The sequence below is a fragment of the Nanorana parkeri genome, unplaced genomic scaffold (assembly GCF_000935625.1).
Source record: "Nanorana parkeri isolate BGI_ZX_2015 unplaced genomic scaffold, ASM93562v1 scaffold196, whole genome shotgun sequence".
Lineage (NCBI taxonomy): Eukaryota > Metazoa > Chordata > Amphibia > Anura > Dicroglossidae > Nanorana > Nanorana parkeri.
In genome coordinates this window covers 1,543,923-1,556,709 of record NW_017306464.1, presented here as the reverse complement: position 1 = coordinate 1,556,709, position 12,787 = coordinate 1,543,923, and positions in this window count along the sequence as shown.

The window sequence follows — 12,787 nt, the reverse complement described above, 5'->3', positions numbered from 1 at the left end:
TTACAGAAAGAGATGGTAAGTCTCGCCAGTGGGGACACAGACATTAATAAAAACCTAGGAGAATTGAATTTCTCATGTGCGCTGGCTATTGGATGTTCCAAGTAGAAATAGTAGGCTGCTTGCCTGACAGTGTAGAGATATTACAGCATCCCACATGCTATATTGTATATAAAGTGAAAAATATCATAAGAAAATGTATCAATGTGAAAAAAACACATTAATTATAATAAATATTGAATCTAATTATTGCATTAATGTACAAGTGATAAATATCTACTACTTTTTTTTTTTAAATACATGTTCATGAAAAATGTTTTATTAGAAGTAAAAACCTGGCAGGGGGTTTTACCATTTCCACACTGTATCCCAAAAAAAAAACTTTTTGGTTTTAGATGCAGTTTGAAAAAGCGGAGAGTATAGAAAGTGTGGCTCCTTCAACATTTCTGTAGAGCAACGTTTCTTAACCTTCTTTCAGTCATGGCACCATATAAACGTATGCAAAATCTTGAGGCACCCAAGTCTGGAATGTAAAAAACATAAATGTAAAAAAAAGAACATGTTGCCCGTGCGAAATCCATAGCAGACCCTTATCCCAGATAAAGGTCTGGTATGGATTTTCAGCAGAGACCCCATGCAAAAACATACAAAATGTAAGACATGAGAGCTCCCCCGCCCCTTTAAATCAGGAGCCCTCCCTTTAAAGCAGAGCCCCCCTTCTTTCACATCAGCACCCGCCCTTTCACATCAGAGTCTCCCTTCAGATTAGGAACCACTTTTACATCAGAGTCACTCTTCACATCAGGAGAACTCTTTACATCAGAGCCTCCCTTCACATCAGGAGAACTCTTCACATCCAAAGTCTCCCTTCACATCAGGAGCCCCTTTCACATCAGAGTCACTCTTCACATCAGGAGCACTCTTCACATCCAAAGTCCCCCTTCACATCAGAAGTCCTTTTCACATTAGAAGCCCCCCTTTACATCAGAGCCCCTTTTGATATCAGAAGCTCTCCCTTTGCACCAGATGCCTTCTTTCACATCAGAAACCCCCTTCACTTGAGAGCCCCTCCACCCCCTTTAATATCAGGAGCCAGAGCTGTTGCAGGTTTGCAGAATGGCAGAGGGTGAGAGGTGAAGCAGGCCTGGAGGGTGGAGAACTTTTTTGTATAGATCCCACCCTTCCTGGATTAGCATCATTCATTTCCATGGCGCTGGACAACATTTTGAGGCACCTCTGAGGAAGCCAGAAGGCACCCCGGTTGAGAAAGGCTGTTGTAGAGACATAATGACAAAGAATGCTGAGAAATTCACTTCAAGTCAAAATGTGTGTGTTACAGTTTAGTGGCCCTTGTTGTTGGGTATGTCAAGTTCCACTAATGAACTAATATTTCCACCAAAAATAACATTTTCCATTGTTTGCCCCTTGGTATCTGCATCTTCCCTGTTCATGAATTACTATACGAAAAGGCCATTGGAATTACATGCCGTCTGCCTGCGTGTGATAATTTGGATTGATTTTTAATTAACTCGGCAAGTAAATAGCTATGTAATCTCTATAATTATCATAGATTTCCAATCTGTCAGCACTCCCTGCCCATCTAGTTAATATATTGTCCCAATAAAATTAGATTTCTCCAGGAATGAATACCACCCAGCCACCTCTTTGTGTCTGTCACTGTAAGTAATGTAAACCTTAAAGGGGATCCCACACACTAACATGTTATTTTCACACAGTGGAAAAAAGAGTTAGAACATCCTACATAACCATGTAGCAATAACAAGTTGATGATGGATTTTACAACAGGGACCTGTTTTCTATTGATTTCTGCAGTCATGGAACCCATACATAATTAGCTCTGTCTTACATCATCGTCTGACCTCCTCTATAAAGAAAGCTCAGCTGTGACTGCTGGCTTGTCAACTGCTCCTTTCTAATTGAATGTTTATATGGAGCCTTGCTTTTTCAGCTGTGTGTCTATCCGCACTAGAGCTGAATAAAAGGAGATTGGGGATCAGAAGAGTGATTTTGGTGAAGCTGATTTCTCTGGAAACTACTGATTTTGCCATCAGCAAAATTTTGTTCATTAAGCCGAGCCACTTATATAAAATTTGATTTAAAAATAAAGCAGAACTATTTTTTTAAAAGGTAATTTATTTATTTTTTTTTGGGGGGGGGGGGGTGAATAGTTAGTTTATTTAGGGTTCTATTTGTAAATATTTTACAGAAAATGTACACAACTTTCACCCAGGATTCGCACATTTTTCAAATGCATCCAATAAGAAAAATGTATGAATCTTGAGTGAAAGTTGTGTTTCCCTGCCAAGTTTGTAATGTGGAGTCTGTCTCACAGATGAGGAGATTCACTCATTTATTTGTCTTGGTGTTTGCTACAAAATGTTATCCCTAGACTCAGGCGCATAACTAGAAATCACAGGGCACCATAGCAAAATGTTGTATGGGGCCCTATAATTTCTAGGTACTCCCCTTCCAGAGGCCACTTGAGATCCCAAACAGCCCACTTGAGAGTGACCCTGTAGAGCTCACCATAGACTCTCTATGGTGGGCTCTGCAGGGTCTCAGGTGGGCTTGTCAAACCCTCTTACCTGTCAGCCCCAATCCATTGTCCGCCTCCTCCACGGTCGCTGGTGGGCCGCACCTCTTCTGTCCCTGGGCCCCACCTCCTCCATCACCTGACCCCTCCTCCTCCTCCGCCGCTGCTGGCTGTCACTGACTCAGCAGCGACTGTGAGGAGGAACGCGCCACTGCACACATCACTGATAGGTTGTCAGTGATGTGAGCGGGGACACATTCCTCCTCACAGCCGCAAGTGACAGCCAGCAGCCTGAGATGCCATAGCGACCCAGGCGGCCCGTTATATATATATATATATATGTATATATATATGTATCAGTCTACGTATTGTGCTGTAAAATCCGCCTAAATGGAGCTTCAACCCTTTGACAACAAAAGGCGTGTGCTGCTGGTACACCATAAAGGTGGTGGGGGTGGCATCTGGCATCCTGCCCAGCTCACTGATATCACTGGTTGCCAGGTGCTCGGTGGGACATTGGCCAGAGCATCCCGCTGAGCTCGGGGCAACCAGTGACATCATTGGTTGCCGCAAGCTGGCTGGGATGCCGGCCAGAGCATCACAGGTTACTAAAAGCGCTTAGCCGCCCCCCTAGTGACTCAATGAGATGCCGCCTGAGGCAACCACTTTGGCCTGCCTCATTATCGGGACAGGCCTGATTGTTCGTGATGATGTCACATCTGTGGACGCCAAATGGAGCTCCAAAGAGAAGAGGCTTCGGGGGACCAGTTGCATGGCAGAAGGAGCCTACAGAATCAGGGGATAATCTAAGCAAGAAGTACTGTTTCCTGGAGCCCTAAGCAACAAATGAGCATTTAACCCCTACAGTGCAGGGTGGGGAGCCCCACTGTATGGGTAGTTTTTTCAGTTCCCTGGAATTCAGCTTTGATTTTACAATTGTTATTCTTTATAAAAGGGGAATAAAAAACACAAGGATGCCTTTTTGGCTTGGGCTCAAACATCCTTTTGTTCAAGATTTTCCACAACCTTATTTTCTGCATTTTACCCATTGACTTTTACTAAGTATTAGCGTGTTCATCACAAATGTATATATTTGTATGCACATATAATTATCTGCGGATTAAAATTCTTCTGAAACAGAATAGCATCTTATAAATTATGTACATTTTTAATGTTTCCATCTTGTGTACATTAAGAAATGCATTTTTTTTTCATTACAGGCCATAACAGCTTACCATTGATTTTCAAGTATTTGAGTCAATTTAAATTCTTAGGAAAGCTATAATTTGCACATATCGTTGTAAGGCGGAAGCTCATTTTGCATAGCGTTTTATCAGAGGTCACGAAGCGATATCACTTTGCGGAGGAAAAAAACATTTTTGTTCCGCGTCTAACTAGACCTTTGAACTTGCATGTCAGAAAACCGAAATATGCAATTTTCCAAAGGTAGATGGACACTCTCTGTATGTGTGGTGTTTTAATCTCTTTTTATTTACTTGAAGGCGTTTGTAATTGGGGGTTGCTTATCCTACATAAGATAGCAATAATCTTGAGTGCCCTTGGGCACATATCCTTATTCCTAGTTTATGTAATAGATTATCAGTCATACACACTTCATTTCAGTAAAAAATGGGGAATTGTCCAGTTTCAGCAAAAAAAAAAATGATGAAATCGTTAATGAAAGAGACAGTCTGTTGCATACAAAACACAAGTACAAACACAGATAAGGGTCTGGTATGGATTTTCGAGGGACCACACATTGTTTCTTACATTTTTTTTTACATTTTAGACTGTGGTGCCTTGAGATTTTGCATATTTTCAAAGGGAGCTGTGGCTGACAAGAGGTTGAGAAACACTACTTTACAGTACTGTTGGCTTAGACAATGTTTAAGACCTGACAGGTCTGAAAGGCACAGACACTTTAAGGTATAACAGGGAACAAAGCCTTCTTGTATGACAAAAGTAGCTCAGCAAAAATCCTGTTTATATACATTTTTATGTTTCTAAAATAGAAGTAGCATTGGAAACTGCCATGCATAGATATAATGTGTATGTTGCCAAGAAAACACGTACATATATTGGCCATCAAGAAAACAAACACAGCGATTGTCCTCGCAAAAAAAAAGAAAAAATACTGCTACTAATATGAATTTGCTAGTTATTGAAGCCACATCCAGTGCACAATGACAAGTCCTTGGGTGCTGCTACCTTCAACCTCCTTCTATCACTAGTGGATCATTTAGTGTGTGCAGAGCATTTCCCCAATGGTTTCTCTGCTGTCTGTTTTTTTGTTCTCTGGCAATAAAACTGATGCATAGATTCTAAGGGGTCTATTTATTTTTTCATCACAAATTCAGTTCACAACAGTTTTATTCAAATCTCTTAGACATAAAAAGGTTTGCAAGGGCTGGGGTAGTGGCATTGATGGGTGATTTTAACTACCCTGAAATTGAATGGAATAATGGCACTGCTGGAACAGTTAAAGAGCAGAAATGAATACACTTATTACATGACAATTTTATGGCACAGTGTATGAAGTCCCCAACTAGAAATGATGCTCTGCTGAACCTGTTAATCTCAAACAACATGGAGCTGATTACAAATGTTCATATAAAAGAAAATGTGGTAGCAGTAACCATAACATGATTTCACTTAATTTAGGTTGTACACATCAAGCACATATTGGAAAAGTAAAAACACTTAACATAAACGGAGCACATTTTCCAATGCTGATGGCTGCTCTCCAAAACTTAGACTGGGAGGGAATATGGTCATCAAAGAACACAGAACAGAAATGGGACTGTATATTCCTGTGGACAATAAGATTAAAAGGCTAAAAGTAAAATCTCACGTCCAAAATTTAAAAAGCCATAAAAAAAATAAGCAATTGATAACATTGTAGGAACTTTTTCATCATATGAAAGTTAAAAGAATATAACAAAATATATAAAAAGGGAATCAAGATTGCAAAACTTCAAAATGAACCACAGGTTGCATAAAAGAGTAAAACAACGCCCCCCCCCCAACAAAAAAAGTGCAGCCCCGAAAGGGATTGTCAACTATGAGGGTGGTGGGGGGAGACCACGGGCCCCCTACTGGCCGTGGGTTCTCGGGCAGCTCCAGGGTGAAGTCGAGTCTCCGTGCCTTGGTCAATTCACCCCTGCTTAGAAGTAAGTTGTAATGTCAGAGACTGCAGCAGACATTTGTGAACATAGCTGAGAACTGCAAAGGCATCAGGATTTACATGATTGTGTCATTTGTGAGCCAGTATCTTAGTCCAGAAGGTAAATGGTAATCTTGGATGATGCCTGAACAAAGCTGGTGCCATCTCTCTGGATAGAAAAGCAGATGAAGTAATTGTCAGGGGGGAATACTGTCGGTAATTAATAAATGTAAGTATTACAATGACATATTATTTATCTCATTCAAGCTTTTCTTGTTTTCTTTAAGAACAAGCTTAGGAAAAAATTGTATGGAGTTGTTTTGCTGTGAGAGGAAAGATTTAAAATTATGTGACCTTAGCTTATAAGATGTAAACGAACCTCCCATAGATCGTAGCTGATTTGACTTCTCACAGCTTTTTGTTGCAGAAAAGAACCTCGCCGGTAGCAGCAGAGAAGACAAGACAAACGAAACGTTATCTAAGAAAAGTAAGGAAAAGCTGTCCCAGAAACAAAAGCCACCGCCAAGTCCAGACACAGGGGAGGAATCTTTCCAAGAGACCAACCATGAGAAGAAGATGCGTCTTGTTGTTTACTCTTCTGAAGAAGAGTGCAGCAAAAGTCATTCTTATAAAGAAGCAAAACAGAACTCTGCACACAAAACTGAAAATGAAGGTATATTTGGATAAGATTGTAATTATGGGGGAAAGAAATAGCGGATTATAGTAGAACTAGTTTCCTTTATAGTGTTGTAACCATATTTCCATCCATCCCGCTTTATACAATCTTCTCTCTGAGCAGCTGCTGCAGCTTTAACACAGGGTGGATGCAGTTTTCTTGCATATGAGGAAATCATCTTCCAAAGTGAATAAAAGAAGCCGTCTGGCATGTCAAAGCTTGTCCTTCCTTATAGACAGGGCACACTGATATATTTTCCTGAATCCATGGTCCTGAGTTTTCTCTCTTCTTTGATGCACCTTGGAAGGGACTTTCTTTGAGTGTCCAGGTTGCTGCAATGTCACATGGACACCCATTGACTGTCAAGTAGCAGGCTCCTTACAAGTCCTGAAGACACCAGCAGTGGCATGATGATGTCACTAGGGAAGGCAACAAGACTGGCGAGCAGCAGGCCCAGACTGTAGCACTTTGCCTATGGTCTCCACTAGCAGAAGAACAACCAGAAAGAGACACATGACAACAAAAAAAGGACTGTGTAGAGCTTAAACCCCCCCCCCTCGCCAAAATGGTGAATGGATGAGAGGGAGTGAGTGGAAGGAATGGCCATGATTTTCAGCTAATCATTTCTAGGCTTTTAAAACTGAAGCATATTTGCTAGCATTTGCTCTGCATTTTAAAAAATGCAGAGAGAACTAGTGGCAAGACTCTTTTTGCATACTTTGTGGTAAACTTATTTTTCTAGCAGATAGAGAAATGCAAAGAGGCCTAATTGTCATGATAAATTATTTAGGTGTGTCTGCATTTTTAAAACACGATAAAACAGCCCACATATGCAAACTTCATAGGATGTGCAGCATCCATTAGGATGGTTCTTGGTGCCTGATGGGGATTTAAAAGCATCTTTACAACTTGCGTGCTGCCTTGTTATAATTAAAACACTATGATTTATTGGGAAGTCCCATCCCCCTAAAGATTCTGTAAAATGCTGAGTCTGGTTAAGATCTCTTCAGTTTTTTTTTTTTTTTTCTGGGGAATCTGCAATGATACAGACTGATTTTAAAAAAAAACAACTTTGGTCTAATTAAAGTGCAAGATATTCAATTATTGCTGATATCACTAAACTGTACTGGTTAAAACACTCATACCTCCTTTCCCTATAATCCAAAAGCAGCAAATTTGCAACAGTGAAGCCTTTGAGTACCTGAGACCCTCCAAGGGCATTGCTAGGCTTCTAAACCCAGTGCACCCTCAGAAACCTCACTTGGGTTTTAAAGTTTTCACACTTTTTACCAGTGTTTCTTCTCCCCTAGGATTTTGTGTGTTGCTTGCAGTCTGCCTGCTGATTGATCTATAGTTACAGGCAGGTCTGTGTACAGGTATGTCTGTGTGTTTGTTACACAAAAAAGTGTCGGCCTTTACTTCCTGTAGAAGTAGTTCATAATAGTAGTTAGTAGTAGTTAGTAGTGAACATTTCTAACAGATAGCAGCCACAACCTACAGACCCACAGCTTTTGGTTGGAGACATAGGTCAAATTTTCAAACCCTCTTTCAGGAGTGAAGACTGGTGATTTACAACGTACCTCTGCAGTCCAGGCCTACCGACAAGATGCTCTGAGAGTTCTGATAATCCTGATGATCCCTCTTATGCATCTGATGTCAGCTATCTTGTCTGGAAACATCAGGATGGGGGGGCTGGGGGGTGCAATGCTTTATGATACAGAACTGAATATGTGTTATCTTAACATGCACACCGATTTTCTGTTTAATTTGCCTCAACAGCCTCCCTAATGTATCGTATGCAGTACTAAAAATAAATTGATCAAGCTTTATATTTAATCAGATAATTATAAAATACTGCAAATTCATATTATGCAGTATTCTATCTAACCAGCAGGTAGCGCTTTAGGTTGCTTCTCACGTGTTTTCTTTTCTCTCCTTACCACCTACTGTCCAATTACTGTTGTTAACAGACCTGAATAGCTCAAGTGGAAATTTCCACACACAAACTAATGAGTCAGAACAGAGACTCCTCCCTTATCAGACATCAGTACTGGAAAAGGTTTCTGACAAACCTGCTGGGTTGGCAGGAAAAGTATTGTAATAATAATGTCCCTCCGTGATTTCTTAAATACCTGCTGTAAGGAACATCCAGCAAAGACCCTGAAGTAAATGAATATATTGCTTTACCCTGTGTTTTTTTTTTTTTTAAACGAATATTGTGTCTGGTTTTACTGGGAGTTCATTCGAGTTTTTGGGTGGGGGGACTCCCAATTCTGTGGACTACATGTTGCCTGACAGGTCCTCATTAGGACAGCTGTACCTAGCTGTGTGCCAGAGAGAGGGTGTCTCTCAGTTCAAGGAGAGACAAGTATTTTGTTGTAAACTAAAAAAAACTGTTGGATATAAGTCTTCCAGGGGGATACAAACTTGTTGTGGGATTGGGGTTGTTCCAGTAAGGGACATTACCTTCTACGAGGACTGAGTAAGGCTCAGTTGAGCAGAACTTTGCTGTGTTTGCTTTATGGCTGGATGCCTTTAATGTTTATGTTACACTTGGCTGGAATAAAGCGATTGGCTTTAGTTTAATAAATTGGACATTACGCCGCTGCTTAGAGTCTAACCCCCACAGTTTCAAACAGTGAAAGCCAATGCTGCATCAAGCATTTCAATTAGGGTAAAATAAACTAATGCTTAGCTAGGCACACTTGTATATTGAGCAATATGGCTCATATAACTTTTCTTACTGGTCTCTAGCGAGTGCTCAGAATGTGTTAGTAATGCATGTCGAGCATTCCTAGTTGGTGCTTACATGTTTGAACCATTACAGACCAATTCTGCTTTAAATGTGTATAATATCCATAAAAAGTTTGTTATGTATCTCAGAGACTCCATTGAGGTATCCCCAATCGGCATCCCCCTTCTGCTTGAATTGTATGAGTGTTTCCCAGGGGAGGAAACTGGGCTGGCAGTTGGGGGGGTGGCATTTGCCTCCTGGGCCAGTACTGACAAGATATGTTGCTGGTCCTGACTGGGGATACTCCACCATTTAGGGCAGGTTCACACCATTTTCCGGACCACATCTGGTCCGGAAAATGGTGTGAACCTGCCCGCAGTTCCAGTGCATTCCAGACCAGACAAAATGAGACATGCAGTTTTGTCTGGTCTGGTCTGGAATGGACTGCGCTGTGTGAACAGAAACCAGAAATAGCATAGGGATACATTAGGCTGCATTTTGGGGCCGGAAACAATCTGGTCTGGTCTGTAGATGATCTGAATGTGGTATGAATGGGCCCTTAGAGGTCGTTCAAAGATGGGCCTGAAGTCAGTGACATTCACTGAATGTTTAAGGGCCCATTTGCACCACATCCAGATCATCTCCAGACCAGACCAGATTGTTTCTGGACCCAAAATGCACCCTAATGTATCCCTATGCTATTTCTGGCCTCTGTTCACACCAGAGCAGTCCGTTCCAGACCAGGCCAGAAAAATGCTGCATATCTCATTTTGTCAGGTCTGGAATGCACTGGAATTTCAGCAGGTTCACATTATTTTCCAGACCAGATCTGGTCCCGAAAATGGTGTGAACCTGCCCTTATAGCTACTTGTTCTCCGTTCAGGCCTGGGATCACAGTGCCTGGCAGAGTTAAGTCTTCTAGCACCAACTTCCTAAGTGGCTCTGAGATGTTATGCGACAAATACAGATAACTGCAAAGGAAGATGATTCAGCAAGATTTAAAAAGGTGTGTCTTAATAATCCATGTTCTTTGGGATCACCAACCTTTTACGGTGCCTTACAGTTAAAGTGGTACCATGGAAAACTTTGCATGGTAAAAACTTTCAGCCCACTGAAATCTGTGCATTTTCATAAAAGAGCTGGTTAATTTTGTTCCCTCCCTCACCAGGCCAACAGTTCCCAGGCCTCCTCTGTGTATTGCAAATCTAAATGATAGTGTTGCACTTCGCTTATGGTTTCCGCAGAGTGTGGAAAAATCCAGTTATCTGGGAGTCTGTCAGCAAGAGAATGCTGCCATTTTTTATGGCCTTTTGGAAGGAGTGGAAATGCAGACTTCCTCTGTTTGCTCCCCGTAGCCGAACAGAGAGGCTGGGGAACAAGAGAAAGGTAAATATAAGCTGCTGCAAATAAGGCATTAAAGTGAACCTGTTTCTTTTCTCTGCATGGATGACGCATATGTTCATGTAAAGTTATGTTAAAACGTTTGAGACAAATAATGATTTACGAATGTATTTATCATGAAAAATATATATTTTAATAAAGCAGCTCTTATGTAACACCTAAGAAATTGACAATGTATCATTGTGAAGTTTAGGTCTATGACCTTGATGATGACACAAGTATAATAAATAAACTCCGGCATCCGGAAAGTGCTGCATACATTGTCTCATGCAATACAATGGTTTTCCCCCATAGTATTTCTTTGTAGGCTATATATTTCACATCCCCTCGTCCCTTTTCTAGTACAGTGTGGCCTGCCCAGATATGACAAATGGCCTTTAACACACCAGAAACGACTTTGAAAATTGATCTTACACTCAAAGGCGGGGGCTTATGGCGAAAATGGGTTAAAAGTGGGGTTGTCCTTTACTACTGATGCAGCTTATAATGTGTACTATTACCCTACAGGTGAATGTGCTTCTCTCATCTTGGCCTGCCTATTCTGCCACTTCTGCGATTTCCTACTCATGTTACCAAGCGTGTGTGCAAATATAGTGACAAGCATATGTTGCCCATCCCATCGGTACTACCACACCTCCGACGAGGAGCAAGCTAACAGTGACTGCAACTGTAACTGTGACTGTGACTGCGGCCTATTTGATGCTTGCCAGGAATCAGGTGAATGCCTGGAATTTGCCATGGAGATCTCGGAAGTTTGTTATCGCTGAACTGAACTATGAATATCCCTCATCAAGATGCTTCAATTTAACACCCTGAAATGTGTTTTATTATCCATCAGCAATCCAGTGTCTAGAATTTAATATTGGCCAGTAATTTTGCAGTAATTTGCATTCAGCTCCATGACATTTAATAGGTGCAGTTTTTAACTATGCTTCCAACATCGGAATTGATGGGAGCATAGTTGAAATATGCACCTATTACATTCCTTAAAAGGGATGGCCTTGTCAGATTTAGATGTAATTTCACCTAGTATAATACAATTGGTAGCAGAGTTTGTGTGGTGGGCAATTGGTATGTAAGTCTTAAAGTGTTTTTGAAGCCCCAATTATTATTTTTTTAGTTTTGGATGGAATAGTGAGAGATTCTGTCAGGTTTCTATTGATGTCTGTTACCCCATGAGAACTATTTACTCTTTTTATTCGTCTGGCTTTACATTATCACCAGGAATAGAAATGATGGGAAAATCCAAAATTTTGAGTTGGCATCAGAACAGGAAGAGAATCTTCCAATAATTGCATTTGTTCTTCTGATAACTAAGCGTGCATTTTCTTCACTTATTACTATATTCACCTTTAGATGTGCCTATAGGATAGAAAATTAAGGGGAATCTATTCAATGGAAATCATTATGCATATGTGTGTTATTGGGTGTTGTGGTAACTGGCTGCCACAGTTGACAGGTTTGAATGGGCCTTCAGGCCCTTAGGTTTTCAACTATTTCTTACTCTTTCCAAAATGTAAAAATATCAGCTTTAGATATACTTTAAGAGAAAACTAACACTTTGGAAGTGCAATAACTGAACATGCTAGCATTAGCTGTGCAGGGGGCAACAGAGCTAATATACCTGCTCACTTTAAGACCACTTCAACACTTGCCTGTGGTCCACACAAACACCACTCCCAACCTGAGAATGAATTGCAGCTGTCTGTGACTTCCTATTCTGGTGACAACTGAGCTCCTCCACCTCCCCATTTCTATCGCTAAGATTTAGTATTGACTGGGTTTGATTTACTAAAGGAGTAAAGAATGTCCACCTTTCGTACCGAAAGAGTTGAAGCTACTGTATATCCTCCTTGATTACCCATTCATATGCAAAGGAAATTTTAAAAAACAGGACTTTTATTTGCACAAGATTGGATGACTGAAATGAACACAGCTCCACTGTATTCACTACGCATTACCAAGCTGTAATAGATTCCACAAAGTTGTTTTAGCAAAATATACTGTTTTAAATCTATTTGATGGCTAACCCAGTACCATGCTGTTACTGAACGCCAGCTTGCACCAACTAGAGTCTGAATCCATTTTTCTAGACAGTAATTTATTCAGCTCCTACAGCCCAGCTTCAGTTAAAGCTTTTTTTTTATTATTTAATTTAACTTTTTAGTATTGGATATTGAGGGAGTGATGGGTTGGAGCCTGTGTCAGGGTCAGGACATATATATATCTATATATATCTATAGATATCTATAGATATATAGG